General features: G+C 39.9%; 1 long non-coding RNA gene across 1 annotated transcript in view; it reads left to right on the forward strand.

The window, feature by feature from the left end:
• Positions 1-24,752, forward strand: part of LOC147918043 (uncharacterized) — a 52,657-nt gene that overhangs the window by 1,901 nt on the left and 26,004 nt on the right. The window contains exon 2 of the long non-coding RNA XR_015549141.1: positions 7,385-7,471. This is a non-coding gene — a long non-coding RNA (uncharacterized LOC147918043). The remainder of the gene's footprint in view (positions 1-7,384; positions 7,472-24,752) is intronic.

Below are 24,752 nucleotides of genomic sequence, written 5' to 3' on the forward strand. Positions count from 1 at the left end.
GGGAAAGTTATGTAACTTCTGTGTACGTCAGCTCCCCTGTTCTAAAGCAGACAGTGTCATCAACTTCACAGATTTGTAGTCAGAAAAAAATAAGCAGGTATGTTCAGTGAACTTAGAAACAGTGCCCGGCACCTGACAAGCATTCATAAGTGTTAATTAATGTTATTACTATCCCTTTCACCTTTACAACACTTTGCTGGAGATGTTGTTATTAGATCCCTTTTGTGAACAAAGAAGATAAGTCTGAGATGTGGATCCAGGATTCAAGTACAGGTAGTCTTGTACTTGGTCCAAAGTTGGGTTAAATTAGGTGATGCTGGAAGCCAGAGCCCACCAGACAGATTTTGACCTTTCACTCACCTTTTCCAGAATGAACTGGCTTTCTGATTTTGGGAAACTCCTTAAGCACTCGTGTCACATTTGTATAATGGGGAAATAGTATTGACGCCTCTTCAGGTGGGGAGAATTCAATGAGATGATGCGGTAAATTCCATATCACAGGGCCTGGCACATAGAAAGCCCTAAAAATATGTTAGCTACCATAATAAATACCATTCGTAAAAGCCCTGAAGACTAGCAATCATTTAGTGATGTACCATATTCTGAAAAAAAAATGAGACCAAGTTTTAATTCTCAGTGCTTATCCAGGACATTTTCCTTGTACTGTGACATTGTCCTAAGGCTTTTCTGACATAGCAGCCTGATTAGTCCTGGAAAACCACCTGGCCATGGGAAGCAGGCTTTTTGTCTTGCAATGACGGGCAACGCCTGGGTTTTTTCTACAGCTTACTTTGGACCAGACTTGATGATTAACAAAGCGCCCGCTGGTCAATGAGGAGATAACTGCAGCTGAGAGCGTGCTGGCAACAAATGACTTTAGTGGCCCTGGAGTATTCGCTGGTATAGACCTGGTGTACGGAAACCAGAAAGTAGTGAGCGACACCATGGCACTGGGACACTGGTTTGAAAAGGAAAATCGTTCAAGGTTAAGCACGGGGTGAAAACTATCAGTGATAAAGCAGCACAACTTCCATAGATTCGAATTGTATTCTCCGAACCATTAGCATAACTCTTGTACTTCTCACATAGTGTTTAAAATGATGGTGGGATAATTGATTTTGCATTAGCAATTCCAAGCATAGAATGTAAGAAATATCACAAGCCTACTCCCTAGTTGCTTGCCAAAGCAACCTTAAGAAACTGATAAGAAAACTTTTTTTTTTAAGCACGGTGATGGCCCTTTATATCCCAGATGCTGTGAAGCAGGACCAATCCCTTCTCATGTGTTGGTAGAGAGCTATCAAGTATTCATTGGATTCGTCAGCTTTTAGGGGGAATATCCAAAACCTGGGTGGGTGGAGTAGATCTAAGTAAACACAAGCTTGGCTAAAATTGAGTTCTATTGTATCTGTGTGACAAACAGTTCCCCAAGGCAATTGTCAGAATGGACACCCAGAGAGCTACCGCCTAGGGTGACATGAGCTGATACAAGACTCACCAACAACTAGTGTGGGGGGAGGAAGAGCTCTCTGACTACTCGAAAATCAGAAAAATAAGAACTGAGCTATAAAAGGAAGCAGACAATTGGCCTCAAAAGAAAATTCCTTTCCTTTCCAGTCTCATTTTTGTGAGTGGTTCAATAATATTTTCACAGGATTCTGCTTGAGTGAGAGAATCCTGTTTCTGACTCCAAAGTTACATGCATTCCCTTATCTCCTGATAGGAGAAGCAGTGGCTGGGAATAGGGCTGGGAACAGGCTATGGATTCATTAAAATGCTGTGGATAGACAGGGCCTGATGCAAATGGAATTTTCAACACAGGAAAAAGTAATTAAACACTTTTGAAAGTGAAAAAGACTAAGAGCTGCTGATCTTGGTTCATCATAAGCTAAATATGTCAGCAAAAGCCAGGCAATGTTGTGACCCTTCTCTAGCAAGACATATTTCTAACAAAATAACATCAATAATTGCAATAGTTTGAATAATGGTAATGTAAGTGCTTTAAGTTAATCATGATCTCAAACTGAACCATACACAAAAGAATGCAGGTTTTGTGGTGCTTATACAATTTGGGCTCTCTGTTCCAGAAGAAAATTACTAATGCACTATTTCTAGGACACTTCCTAGGTGGGATTGCCAGATAAAATACAGGAATCCCAGTTAAATTTGAATTTCCGATAAACAAATAATTTTTTGTATAAGTATGTCCCATGTAAAATTTGGGACATACTTATATTAAAAATAATTTCATTGTTTTATTACCTGAAATTCAAATTTAACTGAGTTTCCTGTATTTTTTTGTTTGCTAAATCTGATAACCCTGCTCCTAGGGCCTTGGAAGAGGCCCAGAGAATGTGCTAGGAGCCCAGAGGTGAAGCATCCTTCATTTCACAATCTGTCCCTGAACAGGTGCTGTTAATCGTTGCGTTTCACAGATGCAGAAATTGAGGCCACACTTAGCCTACAGTATCAGATTTGGGGAACCCACATTTCAAAAAATTTATAACTATTGTAAAGGTTTACAGGAGTGTGCAAAAGGTGAATGAAAATATCTTGCACATTGTATGAGATAGAGTGAAAGAAATTAGAGTTGTGCTGCCAAAATGAGAAGAGTGAGAGAAATTTTAATTACTGATTTCATGAGTCAAAAAATTATAATATCTCAGAATTGAAATGGACTGTATAACTTAACTAGTCCAGCCAGGTTTCAATATTTGAGTCCCTTCAATGACTTTCCTGGCCAATGATTATTAGTCACATTGTAGTAGGTCCAAACCTCAGGCCCCAAACTGAAGTATATGTGCAAGAAATCTTCCTTTTATTTAAGTGAAATGAAATCTGACTCTGAACCTCATGCCAGTTGGGCTGGGAGGAAATTCTATATCACCATTACTGAGGTTCCTCTCCTCTCCTCAGATTACTTTAAATTCAGGAGACTTAAGGGATGGAAGCCAATGCTCTCCACCCTGTCACAGTTGCCCCCAACATCCCAACTTTCCAAGCCGCCAGTAGTCCCTACAAGACTTGTGCTCTGTCCTTAAGTGTCCCGCATGGAACTCTGTGGGAGGACTGGAAACCCTTGCTTGAGATCCAACCTTCCTTGGTGCGTCTTCCCCATTGCAGCTCGCCCAGAGTGCTGACCTTGTGACCCAAAGAAGACCCTTCTCATCCCTAGAGCTGGGGATCTCTGACCTCGCTGCTTCTCAGAGACAGTCTCTCTCTCGCCTTTTTCACTATAAGGCTAGGAGTGGGAGAGTAGAACCATCGGAAAAACTGATGTTAATTTTTTTCCCAAAATATATCTCTGAAAACTTCTCATGTTAGGAAATTTACTACCTCTAGGAGCAACTTATTCCATCGTTGATCAGATCTGACAGTTTTGAAGTTGAATCTCTATCTTTTACCCATTGGTCTCAGCTGAACCCTCAGCAGCACACAGAGAACGGCCAACCTAGAAATGGCAAAGAAATTCAATCCAGAGTCGTGCAGAGCAATAACTGCTGAAAGCACCATGCTGGATGGGGCCGAGGGGCTGCACCTGGTGCTCAAAGGGAAGAAATTGGTTAATTACTGACATCTGATAGGAAACACGGTGGCAACAAGAGGAATTGTCAAACCTGCAATAACCCATCTTCTAAATGATAATCTTTCAAAAATCTGAAGCCCTTTGAGTTGTCATCTCTCCATGCCAAACAACACCAGCTACTTTATGCATCACTTTATGATCCAACTTTTAAGTTCTCTCACAACATTGTTTTCTTTTTTCTGAGCAAAAGTCACTATTCCCATCTCCCTTGTAAAATATAGGGCCCAAAATTGCTCACAAAAATGTGAAGATGACTATGTGGGAAATGCTGGTCAGTAAGTCTTCATCTCCAAAGATAATCCAACAAAAGGAAACGGGCTATAGAAAAGCAGCAGACATTTGATCTGGATACAATGAAGAAATTCTAAATTTACTTTTAATTCTTCAAGCTTTAAGTCTCTTGCCTTCGGATCTTTCTCTTCTTCTACTACCTCGTTAATTATTTTCAATTTAAAGTGACATGTCTTCCAGGCAGACTCCCCTAACCCCTTTCCACAAGTTCAGGTGCTATTTCTAGACTCCTACCACCCGCTGTGGTGTCTCAACCGAAGCACTTCCCACTTGCTTTAGAATTGTCCACTGAGTCACCATCTTTCCAATTTGACTGCTGATGCCTGAAACACTAAATTATCGGACTGTGGGTTGCCTTTGTAACACAATGCCTGGCACTCAGGAGGGGTGCAAAAATATGTATGGATGGAAATAAATAAATCAAGTGACAAAACACTGTGGGACAATCTGGGAATGTCTCCTGATGTTCATCGAAGGCATAAAACCTGATAGGTATGTGTCCCTCAGGATTCTTCTACTCATTCACTCATCATTTATAATTCATGAGACAAGTTCTACCCAAGGCGTCCCATAAAGAAAGGGGGGAGTCTATTATCGTAATGGAGTAATGAGACCTAATAGGAGAGAGACACAAAATCTCTACTGACTTCCAGTGGTCTGATAGAGACCTTTGCCAGCTTAACCCTGTCTAGAATGGAATTTCTGTGGTGGCCTAGGGATTTACAGTAATGAGACTGTAATAGAAACTGAAAAGGCAGGTGTAGAGGAGATTTTCAGAGGATGGCTTTCATATTATAGGAACACGGGCCAAGAGGAGAACATGCAGAATGGGGCTAGGCTTGCTCCTGAGTGCCCTCGGCTCCCCTTCTGTGCTGTCTGCACAAGGCAGGGCAGGGACACACTGCCTTGCTCTGATGGTCAGGCAGATAAAAGCCACAGGCCATGAGCAAAATCCCAGAAGCACTTGGAAGGGCACAGGACTAAGAAGCATGGTGATAAAGGAAACCAGAATTTCAGAAATAAGGAGAAATTAACCCACTGAAGGAACCATCTCAACTAATCTGCTACTAGGCTTTGTTTTCACAGATGACACTGTTGACAATGCTTAAAGGCAAAATGAGGACAGATTTTCCAAAGAGACATGTATGGGCTCCAAGCCTTCTAAGCCCTCCCCAGCCACACCCAGAAAATAAACTTTAGGAGGAAAATTTTGCTTGGTATAATTGGATATTTTTGTCTTGCTTACATAAACTATCACAAGTGGCTGTATAAAAATACCATAAAATGAGTGTTGTTTGATGAACAAAAAAAAATATTGTTTAAAAATTCCAATTAGGCAAATATTTTCTTTCTTTAATTTCCTGAGGTCTTTTTTTGTAAAAAGCAAATTAAACCTATCTGAGGTAGGCCCAGAATGACTGTTATTCAATTCTGTTGGGGGTTTTTACTCTTGGCTGTGGCTAGAAAAGAAGATTCACAGTAAAGGGGCCTGTGGGGGTGACTGCCATTTACCCCTATGTTTTCATAAATGGAAGCAGCCAGGCAAAGAGCACAGCTGTCACCATTTTCCAAACAGGCACCAGGGGTGGGAGCTACTTGAGCAAGGGCCAACATGACAGGCAGGCTTCCTCACACAGCAAATCTAAAATTTTATTAGCGACAATTTTAACTGTTTGACAGGTTCAATGCCTTGTGTATATGTATAAAAATAGATCTGTTCACTCATCGTGCATTTGCCCTGGCTGTTTCTCAGTTCTAAAACTAACCTGTAATGTGCCCACTGTTCCCTAATATTTGAAATGGTCAGTGATCAGAAGAAGATTGGAGCAGACCAGATATGAAATGAAAGATTCACCAGATAGACCAGAAGGAAAGATTCACCTGGAGCAGAAATCTGAAAACGTTTGTTTCTTCTTTCTCCCATGTGCATCTGTGTTGCAGATTCCAATTGGAGTGGAAATGCCAGGTTGCTCAGAGAGAAGGTTGTGCTTGTAATGTGTCTTGGCCAATCGGAAATTGGCAGCACTCATGCTCTCTTGAGAACTTCTTCTTGCCAAGCTTCTAGGACATTTCCCAAGACTGAGTGGATTGGCCAGTTGGACAACATTTTGCACACAAACTTTTCATAGTGCAATCCAAACTCTTCAGAACTCTGAGTTGTCAGTAAAATAAAAAAAATAATCGCGCTTCACTCTTCCCTATTCAATTTTTCCAAACGTCACCATCATGGTTTCCCTAAGAGTGAAAAATAACACAAAGTCACTCTGAAGTAAGGCTAATTAAGAGACACACCTAAATTTAGAGGAAAAACAAAACACAGATGAAACCACTTTTAACAGATTAACCAAAAATTCAATTGTGGTCCTTATAAGAACTTAACCTTTTGTTCAGGATCAGTTATAATATCATTAACTTTATCCAAAGAAATATATTTATCCTGGGCACAGAATAGAAAAGGTCAGGAACGAGATTCCAAAACTTTAAAAGAGAAAGATATATCTCTAAATTACGAAGTGAATTCAACCTTTCGGAAAAACATTTTGTATTCATTAAGAACCTTTTTACTGTAGGGGGATAAAGGACTAAATCTTTGGCTAAGGACCAATGGTGGGAATTATGTGAATGCCCAGTTCACTCGAACCCTTCTAAAATTATGGTGTTGATTCGTGTGTAATTAAAAACACCCTCAGAAAATATTCTACAGCCTGTGATGGGGGTCATTAAATAAATTAGACTAATTATGATTTTACAAATGAAATTGTAAATTAAAGTATCAAAAACAAACCAAATCACAGCTGTTTGGAAGAGTTTGTCGCTTAAAAACTTCACTTATCACCAAATAATATAATTAGGCAATTACCAAGTGACAACTGAGTGATGATTATTGCATCAAAGCAAAAGGGCAGAAGTCTTAAACTCCCAGAAAAGTCAGTCACAGACAGATCACAATAAACCAAAGAGTATTTCTTGCCTAATTTGGTCTGACTTGCCGGTCAGCAATAGGTAGGCAATAGCTTTTTGCCAAATGGTGCCTAGACCCACAATCAATACATGCATTAGGCATAGGACTCAGGGCCTGCAATACCTTTTCTTGTGTGTGTGAGGAAGACCAGCCCTGAGCTAACATCCGATGCCAATCCTCCTCTCCTTTGCTGCGGAAGACCGGCCCTGGGCCAACATCTGTGCCCACCTTCCTCCACTTTATACGGGATGCCACCACAGCATGGCTTGACAAGCAGTGCGTCGGTGCGCGCCCAGGATCCAAACTGGCGAACCCCAGGCCTCCGCAGCAGAGCGCGCACACTTAACCACTTGCGCCACCGGGCCAGCCCTATCAAGGCCTGCAATACTTTTAAAGGCCTATCTAAATGTTTTCATTTATTTTAAAAGGATAAGAAAAAAATACAAACTTTTAAGTCAAAGAAAATGTTTTAATATGTAATATTAACACATTCATGCCGATACCAAGGCAGTCATAAAATATCATTTTTACTTTTATTTTTAAAGGAGGAAAGGGCTCACAAAGGCAGAAGCACCCAGGACCCATGAACTCATTAGGGGGCCCCGCCTAGACCCTTCCCACAGGAGCATAAGGTGAGTAAGCTGCTTTGGTGAGTGACAGGAACCAGCTGGATGTCGGAGGACAGGTGGAATAAAGGCAGGTTGGCTGGGGGAAGGGTATAAAGTGGGTGTATTCATAGGGCCAAGAGGGTGGTAAGGCTGAGGTTACAGGCAACTTAAAGAGCTCTATTTCCCAAGAGGGAAGGTTGAGGTTATACGATTAAAGTCAACAGCTCTGTTCTCTTCACCACTATATCCCAAGTTTAGGTAAGACACCTGACTCATAATAGACACTCAATATTTGAGAACTTATAAATGATTCGAGGGTGAGATATGGAAACTACTGGGATAAACAAGACAGAGACATGTCCCTGTCATGCAATTCTTTACCCCACTTCTATAACTGCTAACACCAGCTTGACTGACTCCTCAACAATATGCTTACTTCTTCTTTGTCTATCTATATCAATCCTTTCTGCCACTGAGAATAAATTGCCACTGAGACAGCCTGGGCAGTGGCTAGAGCATGGATCTTGGTTTAAGATTTGACTCCTTCACTAACCAGCACTGTAACTTTGAGAAAGTTGTCTACCCTCTCTAAACCTCAGTTGCCTCATGTAGAACATGGATAGCTGTTCCCACATCAGGAGATCATGAGGGTGAAACGAGATATTGTGTGTCACATGCTAAGCCCAATGAGTGCTACATGGTGAGGTTCTAAAGATATAAAACTTCATTTTGTGTCAATTATATATTACCTAGCACACATAACCACACTTTTACTAATGTTCCTAAAATCTACTCCTAAATATTTGCTGTTAACTCATTTTACACACAACTCTTAACTAAAGGCATTGCTAAGTTCAAGAGTGAGGGTGAATGGAAGCCAGACAGCTCCTTAGTAACCCAACTCATGGTGGGCCCTACAACATCACTGGAGGGATAATGAGATAGAGAGAGTATGGTTTGTGGTTGGCAGACGTTTTGATAAGCTACTTGGGATGAGAGGTAGGGAGACATGGGGAGGAGGTGAGAAGACCAAGTGGCCTCATTAAGCTGCCTTCAGAGGTGGGTGGTTCCTCAGAGGCCATGTTTTATGAGGATGCAAGTCTGAGGCCAGAGCTAAGCAGCAGAGGACATCTGAAGGCTGCCACCAAGGACACACTTTCTTCTCGGTCCTTCCACCACGGAGTTCTCAGCCTAGCTTCCAAGTAGACACAAAACACACATTTAAAAAATTCAAATTTGGGGGCCAGCCTGGTGGCGTAGTGGTTAAGTTCACATGGTCTGCTTCGGCTGCCTGGGGTTCGAGGGTTCAGATCCCAGGCATGGACATATGCACTGCTTATCAGGCCATGCTGTGGTGGGCATCCCACATATAAAGTAGAGGAAGATGGACACAGATGTTAGCCCAGGGCCAATATTCGTCACACACACAAAAAAAATTGATTTGAAAGGGTGACAAATATTTACTACCTGGGAAAGTCTCAGCCTAGACCCACCTGGAGGTAGAAATGCATTAAAACCCCCACTACCTGCTCCTCTCATCAGCTTTTCCCCCAGCCGTGGTTCCTTCAGTCTCACACAAATAATTATTTTCCTTTCTTCTGGTATCCCTCCTGACCACCTTTTATTCCTCTTTTAATTTTTTATCTTCAATAAATTCATTCAAACACATTAATATATTTGAGCATCTATTATTTAATAATATATAATATATATATTTAATAATATATAATCATAATAATAATATGAGATACTTTGTTAGGCAGAAGAAAGATACAGTCTGTATTTTTTTGTTGTTAAATTTCACTTTATTCATTCTTTTAACATTTTTTAATTGAGATATAATGACATATAATATTATATTAGTTTCAGGTATAGCTCACAATGATTCAATATATGTATATATTGCAAAATGATCCCTCAATAAGTCCAGTTAACATCCATTGTCATCAAATACAAGTGCTGTATTTTTGAAACAAGATCTTAATCCTCATGCCAACAAGATATTTAAGATCATAACCTAAAAGGATGAAAGCCATTGTTCCCCTCTGAGAGCTGTCTAAATCATTCACTGATTCATTTATCAAAAAACATTTATTGAGCACCTACTAAGTGCCAGGCACTGCTTTAGGCTCTCCAATAGGTCACTGAACAAGACAAAGCCTTGCGGAGGAGGAGACAATAATGAATGAACAGATACATATATAATGCTATCAGGTGGAAGTAAATGCAGTGAGGAGAAGGAGAGCCCAGCAAGGGGACAGAAGCCCATGGAGCTACTTTACATAGTGTGGGAAGGGCTGGAATTAGCGGAACAGGAACTTCTCTACTTATCACCACCCCTTTAATTCTTTCTCATCTCTCTTTGCCTTTCTTCTCTGACAATCCTCCAGGATTAAAGTTGCCTCAATCTTTCACACCATCCCTTGTGGTCCCATCACTAGTCCTAAGAAGTGTTGGTGTATTAGCTTCCAGCTCTGCATAGCAGGGGCAGAATAAGGTTAGTGTCATGAGTCTAGGACTAAGGAGATTGGGACATGTGAGCTCAGAACATGACTAGGGTTGTCTTGGGGACACTGGGGAAAATAAAAACGTTTGACTCTTCAGTAGGTGTTCCAATGAACAGCATTGAGCCTGCAGCCCCTTCAGAGCAACAAGTAACAATTCAATGAAAAAAACTACTTAGAAGAGAGGCCAATAATCACTTACATTATTTTTTTAATAAATGTTTGTTCACCTAAAAATTAATAATGTTGAAAATTTCAAATATTTTATAGCAGTATAGTAATGAAACTTTTCTGTTGTAGTATTCTGAAGTATCAAGTGAATGTTTTCTCTTCCATCTCTCAATATATCAATGTGAATAGCATCCAAATATTAAACATTTATCAACTTAAATGTAAAGCTTTCATTTAAAAATTTTAGCAATAAATTATATCTCTTTAATCTGAAATTTTGCTAGAAATTCCTAAAATGAAAGGGAAAGGAAAAATACTACCTAGCTCCAAGGGGTTGCAAAATATAATATGGAGTTGTTTCAACGTATTGCAAATACAAGTGGGCTTATGTATTCAAATTGACATTAGACAATTAAAATGCCGCCTATTGGCTCCATAGGCCTCTATCTTCTAGCCCCATCCCCTATTTAGACAGGGATTATTGCTACCGATTATAACAAGCAAACGGAATAATGTGATTTTGAGGCTTATAAGATGCATTTTAGTTTTAAATTCTTCCAGTTAATGTATGAAATTATAGTAAATTTATTAATTTTAGAAAGTGTTCTACAGTTACACTATGTCCATTTGAACCCTTTAAATTAAGCCAAATAAATCCTAACTAATTTGCATTATTATTTCTGTTATAGACAAGTGATTGAATTTTATCAATTTCTCCCCTAAGGGCCAAATCATGTATCTACCAATTTGACTTAAAATTATACCTTTCTCTTCCCTTGTTCTACCTTTAGCCTCTTTCCAGCCTTCCCCCGAGTACTAGTGACAATTACTTTCCAAAACACAGAGGAGAAAATCTTCATCACCATTCAAATGATTTTTACTTTGTCAAGTTTACAAATAATCTTTTTCTCCCTTGTATATATTCCAGATACTTAACTCAAAAATTAATTGGGTTTATTTTCACATCCCAGTCATTTTCACAAGAATCCTCCTCTTAATCTTTATAATGTAGAATTTGTACCTTAGAAGACAATCTGAATGCTTCCCTGACCAGTCACTTCATTTGCAGATACAGACTTCTGAGGTATTATTTTGCTTAATAACTAACCAAGAACATACATGTTAACCTAATTTATATTATCCCTTCTCTGTCTGCCAGAAAATATAGACATGATGCATCGAGCAGTAGCAGTGCCGTTAGGATGTGCCAGTTATTTCCCCAAGTCATTTAATTGTTTGGCCTTCTCCAGCTGTAAGTCTCTTTAAATCCTTTCTCATTTCCACTGTGTCCTTATTTTCTCTCACACATTGTCACAACTGACCTTCCTCTCTGTCATTTTTGTTTCCCAAGAGCAGCAGTTAGGTTCTTCAGGTCTCTACTCTCTGCCTTATTTTGGGCTCCTCACTATGTTTAGAATAATTTTCTATCCTGAGGACCTTCTATCTTCATCTTCAACTAGCTTCTGAAAGCCCACTTCTGCTGGGAGCCTTATTATGCTGATTTTCCTGTCAGCTGCATTCTCCATGCCTTATTCCCATGAACACTGTCCTGGCCAAATCAAAGTGCCAGCACTTTTGGAGAAAGACGCTATCTGTTTCTATTTCTTTTAAAGCACTGTGTTTGGTTCTAAAAATAATATCTCCCATCAAAATAATAATCCTGAACCCAATGTCAGAGATCATCACTCAAGCCGTGGCCGATCTGCCAAGTCAGCTTCCATTGTTCCTTAAGGTATTTTTTTTCAAGTTTTCTAGAAGTTCTAGGGCTAAAAGCCCCCCAAAAGGTGAAAAGGAAGGAAAAATATTTCTTATAATAAAAGGATAAGAAAATCCATTGCACACATTGTATGGGTCATTTTGTGCTGGCAGCAAAAGGGATGACTATTCTTGAGATATAGAAATGAAAAGATGGGTGATTTAATAAAAGTTCTGAGCCTTCACTGGTCTTATCTCCCATCCCTTTTATTTTCAGAGATATTTTGAAGAGAGTTCACACAATAGTAACAATCTGTCATCAGTTTGGTGCTCTAAAAGCTCAAGTTACCCAAAAGTTCTATTGGCACTTCATCTTTAAGAAGAGTAATTACTCCAATTATTCCCAAAAATGTCTGATCATTCTATATTTGCACAAAGCCGCAAGTGGTATTTTTCATATATGTGTGGGTGGGTGTGTGTGTGCGTAGGGAGAGTGTTCCCAACCTGATTTTCATTCCATTTACATTCAGGAAGTAAAAGATCTCTCCATTTTCAGGGGTTGTCTATAGTATTTTGTTTTTATGGAAACATTAGCAAGAGGGAGCCAATTATGCAAGACTCCATTTAGTTTTGATTGCCTTAAAATATAAACCACTGAGGTTTTATAGGCTCATAGTAGAGAAAGAAAAATACTTACCACCTAATTCCAGATATCTTGTGACTTATGAACCACTAGACATAAAATCATTGAGTCTCCAAGGCAAGAAAGAACCTAAAGTGGAAACAAGGAAATCAAGTCAGTCAAAAATGAAGATTAAAAATGAAAACGTTCATTCCTGAATAAGGCTTTTTTGAAGTTTTACCTTTGCACTTTTTTATTTATTTTTTTGAGTCTACATACATCTGGTCAGAATCATCGTGTTGTTGGTTTCTAGCGGTTTTCCTAATCCAGCTAACATTTAAGGTACATTATTTACTGGGGAAAAGGTAGGACTTGATAAAAAAATTTAAAATAGTTATATGTTATTTATTTCCTTAAACAAAAGTCACACACAAATGCCTTCAGGGGCCAACAGACAGCCTACTGCATTGCACAGCTCCAAGGCACCGTTCATTCATGCTGCAGTCCACATTAATGGTAGACTGGGAATGGTAACCAAACAGAGGAGGAAAGTGGTACTAAGGCAGGTAAAGTCAATGGGCAAAGCTGTCTCGAACAAAACAGTAAAAAGCAGAGGGGTCTGTCGTGGAACTGGAGGGCGCAGGACCCTGCTAAGGATGCAAATGCATGTTTGCAAGTTTGAATTCTGGCTCACGGGTCACCAGTTTATGATACCATTCTAGAACTACTTTAAGTAAGTGTTTATCTGAATTGTATCTCCTGTTTTATTAAAATTACTATATAGTCACGTGCCTCATAATGATGTTTTGGTCAACGATGGTCCGCATAAGCGACGGTGGTCCCATAAGTTTAGTACCATATAGCCTAGGTGTGCAGCAGGCTACACCATCTAGGTCTGTATAACTACACTCTATAATGTTTGCACAAGGATGAAATCACCTAATGATGCATTTCTAAGACCATATCCCCATCATTAAACGACACGTGACTATTTCAGTGTTATGTCTGTTTTGGGGGATATTTTATTTTTTGATTCTCTTTTTATTACTTGATTTTAAGAACAATTTTAAAATCAAAAGGCAGTATGGCAGTAAGGTCTACCCTATCCCAAAAGCAATTGAATCACTACTTATATTTTCTATTATGAGAGGAATGTAATCTCTTTGTTCCCATAGCAACACATAATTTCTAGATCCAAATGAGGTTATTATTTAGTATAAAACATCCTTCTTCGCATCTTCCTCCTGTCCATATCTCCGCAATAATTGTTCAATGAAAGGCAATTTTGCTCAATAAATGGTCAGGGCATTCTGCAAGGTGGCATGGTCCTCAACTACAAAAAGCTTAGAGTTTGGAGAAGTAACAGACATGTACACAAAGGAGTATAGATAGAAATAGGAATGTGGATTTGCTACACGAGTTGTTTTTAAAATGTGGTGATGGGAACGACTCTGTACCCAGGTGGGTACAAAGAAAAAGGAGAAGTTTGAGGATATAAGAAAAACATTTAAAATGGTCCTTAAAGATGGACCAGGACAAAGTCACATCAGAAAAGAGTTGCCTGATATCATGCCACACATAGGAATTATGTTAGATAGGACAGAGACACGAAAAGCTGTGAGCAGTTTGAATCATGTGGCTGGATCACATAGAACCTGGGGAGGAGTAGATGGGATGATGAGATTATGAGAAAGATGGATTGAGCTCTTTCCTTACTGCTCCTTCTCATATTTTTGCTTCTTTCTCCTCATCTCCTCCCCCAACTCCTTTAAATAATGGAGCTCAGGGCTCAGTCCTTGGACCTATTCCATTTTCTGTTTACAATCACATCTCATATGATCTTATCCACTCTCATGGCTTCAAGCACAGTCCTTATTCTGATGACTCCCTAGTTTATGTCTCTAATGCACATCCTGAACCCAGACTTGTACATCCAGTTGCCTACAGACCATCTACACTTAGAAGTCTAATAGGTATCACAAAACTACAAATCCTAAAACCGCCTGGTGTTCTCTGCCAAGTCTACTCCTCTTCCAGCCTTCCCCATACTAGTTCTTTCCTTCCAGATGCTCAGGCCAGAAATCTTAGAATCAGCCTCAATTCCTCTTTTTCTCTCACACCCACAGACAATTAATAGAAAATCCTGCTGATTCTGCTTTCAAAATACAACCGAATTTGACCACTTCTCACCACCTTCGCTGCTACCACTCTGAGCTGAGCCACATCATCTCTCACCTGGATTTCTTCGATACCTTCCTAACAGGTCTCCCTGCTTCTACCCTCCTCTCCTACGCTCAGGATTCTCAACACAGAAGCCGCAGCGATTCTGTTAAAATGCAAGCCAGCTCATGTCTTTCCTCTACTCAAAATACTAAAAGAGCAGCCATCGCACTCACAGGAAAGCCCCAAATCCTTCCACTGTCTGTAAGAGCTTTCATTCACCTAGTTTCAGCCGAGGTGGCCTCCTTGTTGCTCTTGAAGCTCCCACCTCACAGCCCTTGCACCTATCATTCACTCTTCCTTGCAGGTTCTGACTCTGGATATCCATGTAACTCCGTCATTTTCTCCTGCCTATCCTTACATCCATCACCTTCCCACTGAGGCCTACTCTAGCCACGCTGTTGCGGATTGCACCCTCACCCTGACTCCCACAAGGCCCTTCTTTGATTTATTTTTCTCCTTTGCATTTGTCACTGTCTAACATATGTATTTTATATATTTATCTTGTTTATTCTCAGCCTCCCTCTTTGACGTAAGCTCCAAGAGGGCAGAGATCTTTGTGGGTTTTGTTCATTGCTATATTTCCAGCATCTAAGACACTTTCTCCTAGGTGATAGGAAGTCAACAACTATTTAGTAACTGAATGTACAAAGAACCTTAAATGGTTGCAGGCAACTAGAAACCACTGAAGATCTTTGAACTGAGTCTGAAGAAAGGCTAATGAGCAATAACTTTCTGCTGAAACCTTGCACTCTATCTGTGAGGTAGAAAAGGCATTTCAGGGGTAACTGTTAAAAAACAAAATGTCAGAAAAGCTACCATGACTTTCTGCCCTACCCTATGATAATTTCATCTCTGTTTACCTCTGACTTGATAATTTCATTAAGTCAGCTTGGCATTATGGAAAAAGTAAGGACATCGGAATAAAAAAATACCAAAGTTAAAGTTCTGATTCCAAAAGTGAATGTCAATTTCATCTATAAAATGGAGGTTATAACTGAACTTTATTAAAGGGTTATAAAGGTTGATAATTATTACTAATAAATATAAAAGATCTAGCATATAACAAGCATTTATAAAATATCAGTTCCTTTGTTTTAATAATTAATTGGGAAAGACAGACCCCAGTCAGTCTCTTAAACTTGTCTGCCCATCTTTCCATAGTTTATTCACTAAAATTCTTGCTAACGCTATGGGTGGAAATTATCAACCAACATATGACTAACATGCTCAGCAATAAAAAGTGCCTACTATACAATTCCTTCTGCTATGTATCATTAATTTTTATATGATCCAGGCTTTCAAATTCTGCACCCATCTCTAACTATTCCATCAACTCTCAATCCCTTCCAGTCCCTTAAAAAAATAATTTTATCAAGTACTGTATTGAATTAAAAATGTATTAATTTTCTTTTCTGTACTTACCTCATAAAGAAATCTTTGAAAATTAAATTTAAGAACAAAAAAGATTGGAATCACCACAGCCCACTCTAAATTACCCATACAATTTCTATATTAGGCAAAGTAGACTAATCCAGTGGCTCTCCAACTCTTTGGTCTCAGGACCCCTTGACATTCTTAAAGATTATTAAGGACCTTCAAAGAGCTTTTGTTTATATGGATTATACCTATCAATATTTAGCACATTAGAAATTAAAACAGAGACATTTTTAAATGCAAGAATACACAAAGTCACATTCCATTAGACCTCAGAGCAATGATATCATCACACATCATCTAGCATGTGGAAAGCTCTGCTTTACGATCATGAGAAAATGAGAGTGAAAAAGGCAAATAACATCTTAGCGTTATTAAGAAAATTGTTTTTACCTACCAAATCCCCTGAAAGAGTCTTAGGGACACCTAGGGTTCCTGGATCACACTTTGAGAACCACTTGCCTAATCTTTGTTTAGTAACAAACCCCAAATTCTCAGTGACTTAACACAATGAAGATTTATTTTTTGCTCACATAAAGTCCATTGTGGCCTGGATAGGCCTTGCGTACCTTATAGCTACACCATCTGGAACATGTGGCTTCATCTCAACAAGGGAAGAGAGAGATGGAAGATGGACCTAGCTGGCTCCTAACTACTCTGATCCAGAAGCACATGTGTCGCTTTCACTCACAGCTCATGTGCCAAAAGTAGTCACATGGCTCTAACCCACTGCAAGGGAGGCTGGCAAATTGGAAGTCCACCACACTGACCTATTTGACAACTTCTGCATGCAACACATCTCTCCGAGTACAGCTTTTGGACTCAGAACATTTAAGTTCCATTCAGTCTGCTGAGCAGAAGCTAGATTCAAAGGATTCAGCCAGCCGTGACCAGCAGAGAAGTGGCAGACAAACTCAGCACAGAGAAAAAGTTCTCTAAAGAAAATAAAGAACTGAAGGGATCCAGTTACAAAATCGTTACAACCTAAGACTTGTCTGATTTAATGGGTACTTACTACGTATGTGCCAGAGGTTGCATTTTTTGTCTCATTTAATCCTCACATAAAACTTGTGTGTTATGCCATTATTTATGCCAACTTTCAAGCTGGAGAAACTGAGACATGGAGAGATTTAAATAACTTGTCCAGGGTCATATGGATAACACAGGGTGGGGCTGGGACTTGAGTCTAATCACTCGGCCTAACAGTACTGCCCCCTCAGATATCTTTTCCTTAAGAAAATCCTTCATCATCCTAAATGATGTTTCTTCAGGTTAACTTTATCCCCCAAACTGGATAAGAAACATGTGACTTAACTGCTACAATTCAACAGCATCAATGTCACTTGGCAATCAAAATACCAGTAAAGGCTGCCTTTGCTAAATCTTATTCACTATGTTTTAACTGCCTCCCTTAAGGGGTCAAAGCATGGAACATAAAGTTCATAGAGTACAGGGTTCTAGAACCATCTCTGCTTGCGGAAGTCACATCACCTCTCTGTGCACTGTTTCCCCCGTTTTTATAGATGAGGAAGCATGAGAAGTGCAGAAAAGTGAGAATGAGACTGACCTATGCCAGGATCCCAGCAATGCCACTTTGCTGCAACCTTGGGCAAGGCATTTAAGTTTTCCAAGCTGCAGTCTCTTTATCTGTAAAATGGATTCAGTCACGAGATCATTTAAACACCAAAGTGAGATAATACAGGGGAAGCACCCTTGAAGGTCCGGGCACCAGATTCATGTCCCCAACCCTATCCATTCACCTGTTCCTTATGTGTGCGCTCCAAATAGCATGCCCATGTCTGTTCCCATACAAAAACTATGATTCCATTTGGTCTTGTACTCAAGTTAACACATCTGCAACCCCTCACGAGAGCATCCACTTTGATAAATATAAGAAAAATCCATTTATATGCAACTATTATATAATATTAATGCCTTGTTTTCTATGAGGTTTTATTCTTTTATACTTTTCAAACAGATGAAACACACCTCAAGGCAGTTTTCTTTTAAGATGAAAATGCATACAATTTGGACCATAGAGTTTCATTTGATTTACTTAGATTGTCCATTTCTTTATTTGTAAAACAAGTATAGAGTCCATATAATACAGTGTTTTAAAAGAGGCAAAATGTCGAGAATTGGAGAAAAATTTTTATAAAGCTTTTTGTTAATATGTGTCAAGAGCCTTAAGTTACTACAGGAAATCTGTCCTGAGTAAAGAAAATAATCATAAATATAGAAAAGGCTTTATATACAAAGATGTCCACCATGGGATTATTTTAGGTAGTTAAAATGTTGATGTAATCTAAATTATCCAAAATTGGGAACTAGATTTGTAAATTAGGATAAATCCCAATTATGGTATTTTATGATGTATATGAAGATTTATAATGCTATGGGATATGATTTAGGAACCCATTCAGCTGCAAATAAGAGAAAAATCTGACCAACAGTAGCTTTAACAAAAGGAGGTTTGTTCTTCTTACATAACAAGAGGCCAGGGGGGCGGTGGTTGCCATTTTTAGTACTGCTGCTCAGTGACACCATCAGAACTCCGCCTCTTATAGCTCACTCTGCTGCTGACAGCCCCTTGGCTTTTCATCCTTAAGCTCCTTGCCTCATAGTAGCAAGATGACTGCTGTGGCTTCAAATATCACATCTGTTTTGAGAGCGGGGACAAGGGGAAAATGGTGTTATCAGAGATGTCTTCTCTTGTACTTGTCTCTTTTAACAGGAAGTGAAATAGCTTTCCCAGAAGACCCCATGAGACTTCTCCTTGTGCCCCATAGTCCAGAGCAGTTTTGCATGGCCACCACTAGGATTCATGGAGGTAGAGCAAGTGACTGGCCGGCTTTCCCAGCCCTATAGTGAAGGCAGTAATGGCAGAAGGAAGTAGCCAATCAGCAGTATGCAAAGGAGTGACCGAATATGAAAGAGGTTGAAGCAGCCATATTGAAACATGGCAGTGTGTTGGGGAGGATGGCTTTACAACCTGTCCCAGCAGCATGGTCAATGTTAGCTTTCTCCCAAGGTTGGGGGCTGCAGAGCCAGCTGCCTGGAGGGAAGCTTTAAATGCAGGATAAGCAGTGAAGCTGATGGAAGGCTGTTTCTGGTGCCAAGGAGGCTCTTTAATTTTATATATTTTTATTTATATATATATATTTTTTAATATATAATAGATATATGTTATATATATTTTATACATATTTCAGTTAAAAATCTCACTATGTTGAATCTCTCCAATCTGTGAAGTATCCTCAAAGCGAGATAGGTACAATATGGTGGGCAGGACTAGGCACTGGAGTCTGATAGATTTGGTATCAACTCCTGTCTCAGCCACTTACTAGCTATATGACTTTGGACAAGTTATATAACTTCTCTGATCTTCAGTTTCCTCATCTTTAAAATGTAAAAATAACAATAGCAACAACAACCACAATAATAATAATTATTATTAGTGTTATTATATTATTAACTATTTTGTTCTGAGGATAAATATCATTAGGAATGTAAAGCACTTAGCTACATATTACAAGTCAGCTGATCTTATTTGAGATAGATATGAGTTTATCAGATGTCATCAAAAAGTAAAAGAGCAGTCTAAGCAGAAAAATAATATTAGCAAATAATGATAATAATAACTTACACTATTGAGACTATTTTGCATGCCAGGAAGTGTTTTACTTGCATTACCTCCCTGAATTCCCACAACAATTGGTGTGTGGTACATTAGTGAGGATCAGTTAGGTTATGCTGTGGTAGCAGTATCTCCCAAATCTCAGCGGCTTACCACAACAAAAGTTGCTTTCTCACTCATGCAAAGTCATGTGTTAGGTACAGGCCCCTTGTGGCAGCACCCCAAGCTGCTTGATCCAAGGGCTTCTCCCTATCAGCACAGGCAACCATGATCACTGAGGCAAGGCAGATTAACCAGGTTCCTAGCTCCCATAAATTTGATGTTTTAACATCTGCCCTACACGTCTTGCCCTGGACAACCCAGTAATATGCCTGAGTCACCTTGCTTTGGCCACTGTGTCCCTTATCGCCCTCCCACCCCTCTCCTTGGCAACAGTCCTCCTCACGGGGGCACACTTTCAAATAAAAACCAATTAACCCAGAGCCCACACACACCAACCACTCTTCTGTTGGGCTCTCACACCCAATGTCACTATCCACTTGCCCTAATCACCCCAGGGCCAGGCAACTAGCAACAGCCCCTATGCCCTAGAGTCTGCCGAAACCATTCACACCAGCCAATCTTAAGCCAGCCTCCCCTGCCCCACTCATTCTTTCCTGCAGAAACCACAATAAAAACTCTTGCCACAGTTCCTTCCTCTCCCTCTACCTGTGACCAACCCTGGTGCTTCCTGTGTGACCCCCCATGGCATGCTGTGCTTCTTTTTCCTGGGAAATGGGAGTAAAAAAAACTCTCTTTTCAATGGCAATGATTTCCTTATCTGTTGGCCTTAGTATACCTCAAATTTTCTCTTAATACACTCCATTTTAAAATACAGGGGAAGAAAGAAAATGGAGAATCACACCCTAGCCTTTGAATGCTTCCACCCAGACAAGTCCATGCCCATCTGCTTGGGGGTGGAGAGGCGCAGTCCGCCCCATGTGTGCACAGAAGGGCAGAGAACTGGAACCGTGAGTGAATGGTTTTAATGTCTACCACAGGTGGTTTGTATCCAACTTAGGAGTAATAAAAAGTGAGATTGCACACAGCGGGAGAGGGGGATGGAAATAAGTGTACATCTGCCCCAGGGCCCTTAGGGGCCCACATTTGAACCAATGGCAAGTTGGCCACACATTTATCATTTAGCCATTTTATTAGTTTCACCAAGAGTTTACCTTGGTACCAAGGAAGCCCACCAAATCCACAAATTCTCTGTGACCTACTTTAACACATTTTCATCACCCTATAAAAATAAAAATTTTGTGCCTGTCCCTTTTCAAATTCCTAGGAACCTAATAGTCTTCCATGAGGTTTCAAAAATAATTGCCAGCCAGCCCGCACTACCTCCATTCTCTGCTTTTGTGCTCTGTGGTGATTTTCCTACCCTGGATATTCTGAAACACCGTGCTTCTCTGCACTGTCTTTTCTCATTGACTATTATTACCGTAAGTATTCTTTTTGCTATTACCCTTTGTCACCAAGCCAGGCTCATAAGTCAGGCCAAGCCTTCCTTCCTTTTCCTGTAATTTCCCATCTGCTCTTTTTCTCTATTAAGAGGCCAGTCCCCCTTTTCCCTTTGTCATCTTTTCTTTTCTTTCTCGCATACCTTCAAAATGTGATTTTTCTCTCCTGTGACTTTTTTCTCTGCACTAATAGCATCTATTTTATGGACCCACCTTTACCAAATTTGTCCTTACCTGTCTTGCTTCCTTCTCTGCCACAGTAACTTTTCATGAACGTCTCTTCTCTGGTCCACTTTCCATTTTTATGTCTTCTAAAACATCAGCCCTGTCTCTACTTATGTTTCTATTAGAAATTATTATAGCATTAAGTCATTAAAATCTGTATCACTTACCTGTGTCATTTTACTGCCACCCTGTCAGAGACCTTTGGATATAACAATATAATGGAAAATTACTCTCATGCATACAGTGAAAAAGAGAAGGGGAAAGTGACAGGAAGAGAAAACAGAGACAGAGTGTAAAAGTAAATGACAAAGGGTCTGCTCAAAGTGAACAGAAGAATGGAACTATCGATCAGTGAATTTCTTTAAAGTAGATGGTCAATTCAAATCACTTTGGTAAGAAAAAAAGGAAGGAAGGAAGAAAATTGGCATAAGCTATCCCATTCCTTTTTCCTCCTAATGTTATTTTCTTTCTAAATTATTTGACTGAATTTATCCTCAAGTTTATTCATTTATTTAATAAATATTTCCTGCATATTTTCTGTGTGCTGGGTATAAATGAGACACACTCTCCATTTGCACAGACCCCAGAACCCACGGGGTTTGATCTTGGCTTCAAAACTTACAGGTATATGTGCAATGAGGTTCAGAATTTTATTGACCTGAAATTTCCAAAAATGATTTCTCACTAGGAAAGCTGTCAGATGGAGAGAAGAACTGCATTTCTCAGTGGATTCCAGGTGCTTCCCTCTGTAAGGAATCAGGAGGTTTGGGTTGGTAGGGGCCTGCGGAACATGGCTTCCTAGTCCATCAGTTCCCCTCCTGCAGCCTGGCCGGGCCAGTCAATACATAAGACCTCATGGTGCTCTCTGAAAAAGTGGAAGGATGGTTTCACCCATGTATGTGGGGTTTCTGGAAGACTTTTAGAGAGAGTAATAGGAGGAAAATAGAGAGACTTGTAGAGTAGCAACTGCAGTCTATGTGCAATATGCTAAGAAAGGAACAGTAGGGAAAGAATAAATAAATTCTTAGCCATTTATTAAGAATGCACTTTCCTCTTTGTCCTTTCTTTGAAGGATGAGGAAAAGATTCAAAATATGCATAATTATTTTTGGCTTCTAGGTTTTGTTTCTTTGCGTGGAACAACATACAAAGATTGGATTACATGGGGTTCCAGAATTTATTTGGATTACATTTGGATTATCTATGACCTTAAGCAACTCACTCACCTCCCTTAGAAAAAGTTTTCTCATCTGGGGAAATGGAAAATGAGATGACATGTGGCAACTCTGAAGAGTGATCATCTGACCCACAGATGGTGAAGGGGAACTAGATAGAGGCTGATATCATAGCTCACAGAGAGAGCTCTTGGGCAGGGCTGATATCTTCAGCTCATGGCCAGCTTCTATTTGGATTGCACGGTGCCCATGCTGTACAGGTTATTAAATATTTTTAATATCACCACTGCCTCTGATGATTCTTACATATAGTTATCTGAACAGAGTGAACTGTTCAGGTAACTATATCTAAACTTAGAGTGAAGAATTGTGGTGGGAAAGCCATATAAGCAGAACCTTTTACATAATCATCACAGGACTGATTTTACCTTTTACATAATCATCACAGTGAGGCTGCTTTCTGGCTGGGAGTGCTGCACATAACACAATGGAAATATTTACTAGTGTGGTTATTATCTCTGGAGGTCACTTGGATTTCAGATGTAAGGTAAGAGAGTCCACAGAACAGGGATTTGTTAGGAATAATTAGATGAAGTTGTGTCTGGAGCTGGGGATGTGCTTTCCAGTGGGTCGTCTCCTAAATCCTTTACTCTGACTTTACCAATCCTTCTCTCCAGTGGTGGAGAATTGAATCGCAGTCCTGAAGTGGAACCCATTGTATGGCTTCTGGGATAAGTTTGATAGGCCAACAGGCAGAGCTGAACTGAAAGTTATCATGTGCCCTTAGCAATCGAAACATCTTGACCAAGAGTCAGCAACAAGCCAAGCAGCACTGTGAACTTGAGCCTTTCTCACAAGAGAGTAATTAGGGTTTGTCATTCCTCCTCCCAGGCCACTGAGAGCAGGAAACTTACCCACCAGGGCCCTTCCCCAACTTGGCCTTTGTCTCAAGGTCTGCTTTGTGAAGAAACAGTTCGAGTGGTTCCTGAGCCATGCTAGCCAGGCTGAATAGCCACTGTAGAGAGAAGAGGTGGATTTCACCCTCAACTGAGAAAAACATCTCGCCTTCAAATTGACATTAAACTTCAAATTGTCCTGAGAGTTCTGAAGGTGTGGGCTTCCGGATCCTCACTGGCACTTTAAGTGGCCAGCAGAGAACTTCTCTAAGGCACAGTTAACTCCTTCAAGTCCAGAAGATCTTGGCTGCTTGAAGCAGAGATTTACAGCCTACAATAGAATATGCCTTCCATATAGCCCACCATTCTCATTCCCATTCCCAACCCAGTAAAGGGGTCTCAGGGACCAAGAAACAAATCCCTCTCAGAACGTCCAAGTCAGGCTGGTGTTACTGCCACCTGCTTACAGGAGCACAACAATTTGCAGATACAAAGGTCTCTGGAGAATGGCATCTTAGAAATAGGGATTTAGGCACTATCTCCAAGGGTCAAAAATCAGGACAATCAAACTGCCTTAATAAATGGCCACAAAGTATCTGGCTAGATTCAATTATTCATTTATTCAATTCATTCATTTATTTGACAAATATTTATGGAGCCAGACATTCACTAAGTGCTTGGGATACATCAATGAACATACTAAACAACAAACATAATAATAATAAACATCATAAATATTAGTTTTATAGTATGGTAAAGTGTTAAGTACTATGGAAGAAGGAAAAAGAGGAATAAGAGAAGATAATGTGATTAGGAGGGGAGGCTGCACTATTAAATAGGATTTACACGCTAGACAATATCTTTCTTTCAAGTGTGAGATCTGATTTAGAATTACAAAGAGGTTCACATATACAACAGAGATATGTCGGTGCTGGGCATCATGGAAAATTTGGTCTGAGACTCACGGTTCTACCATGAGTTAGCCCTTTACTTGGGCAGTGGCTATTTCCCCAGCATCCATCCATTCTTCTCTTGGTAATTTCCCCAAATTTTACACTGACATTCATACCTCTGCCATGCAGCCCATGTGCTTTGGAGGAGACTGACTCCACCATGGCCCAGGAATGGAGCACGTGCCTCAGGCCCAAAGCCCGTCAACATAATCCTCTGTCCTGCCCCGTTATTAACTCATGGGTATGCCCTGGACACAATCAGAACAATA

This window comes from Ceratotherium simum, chromosome 2, assembly GCF_057802395.1.
Source record: "Ceratotherium simum simum isolate JZ-2026a chromosome 2, ASM5780239v1, whole genome shotgun sequence".
NCBI classification, from domain to species: domain Eukaryota; kingdom Metazoa; phylum Chordata; class Mammalia; order Perissodactyla; family Rhinocerotidae; genus Ceratotherium; species Ceratotherium simum.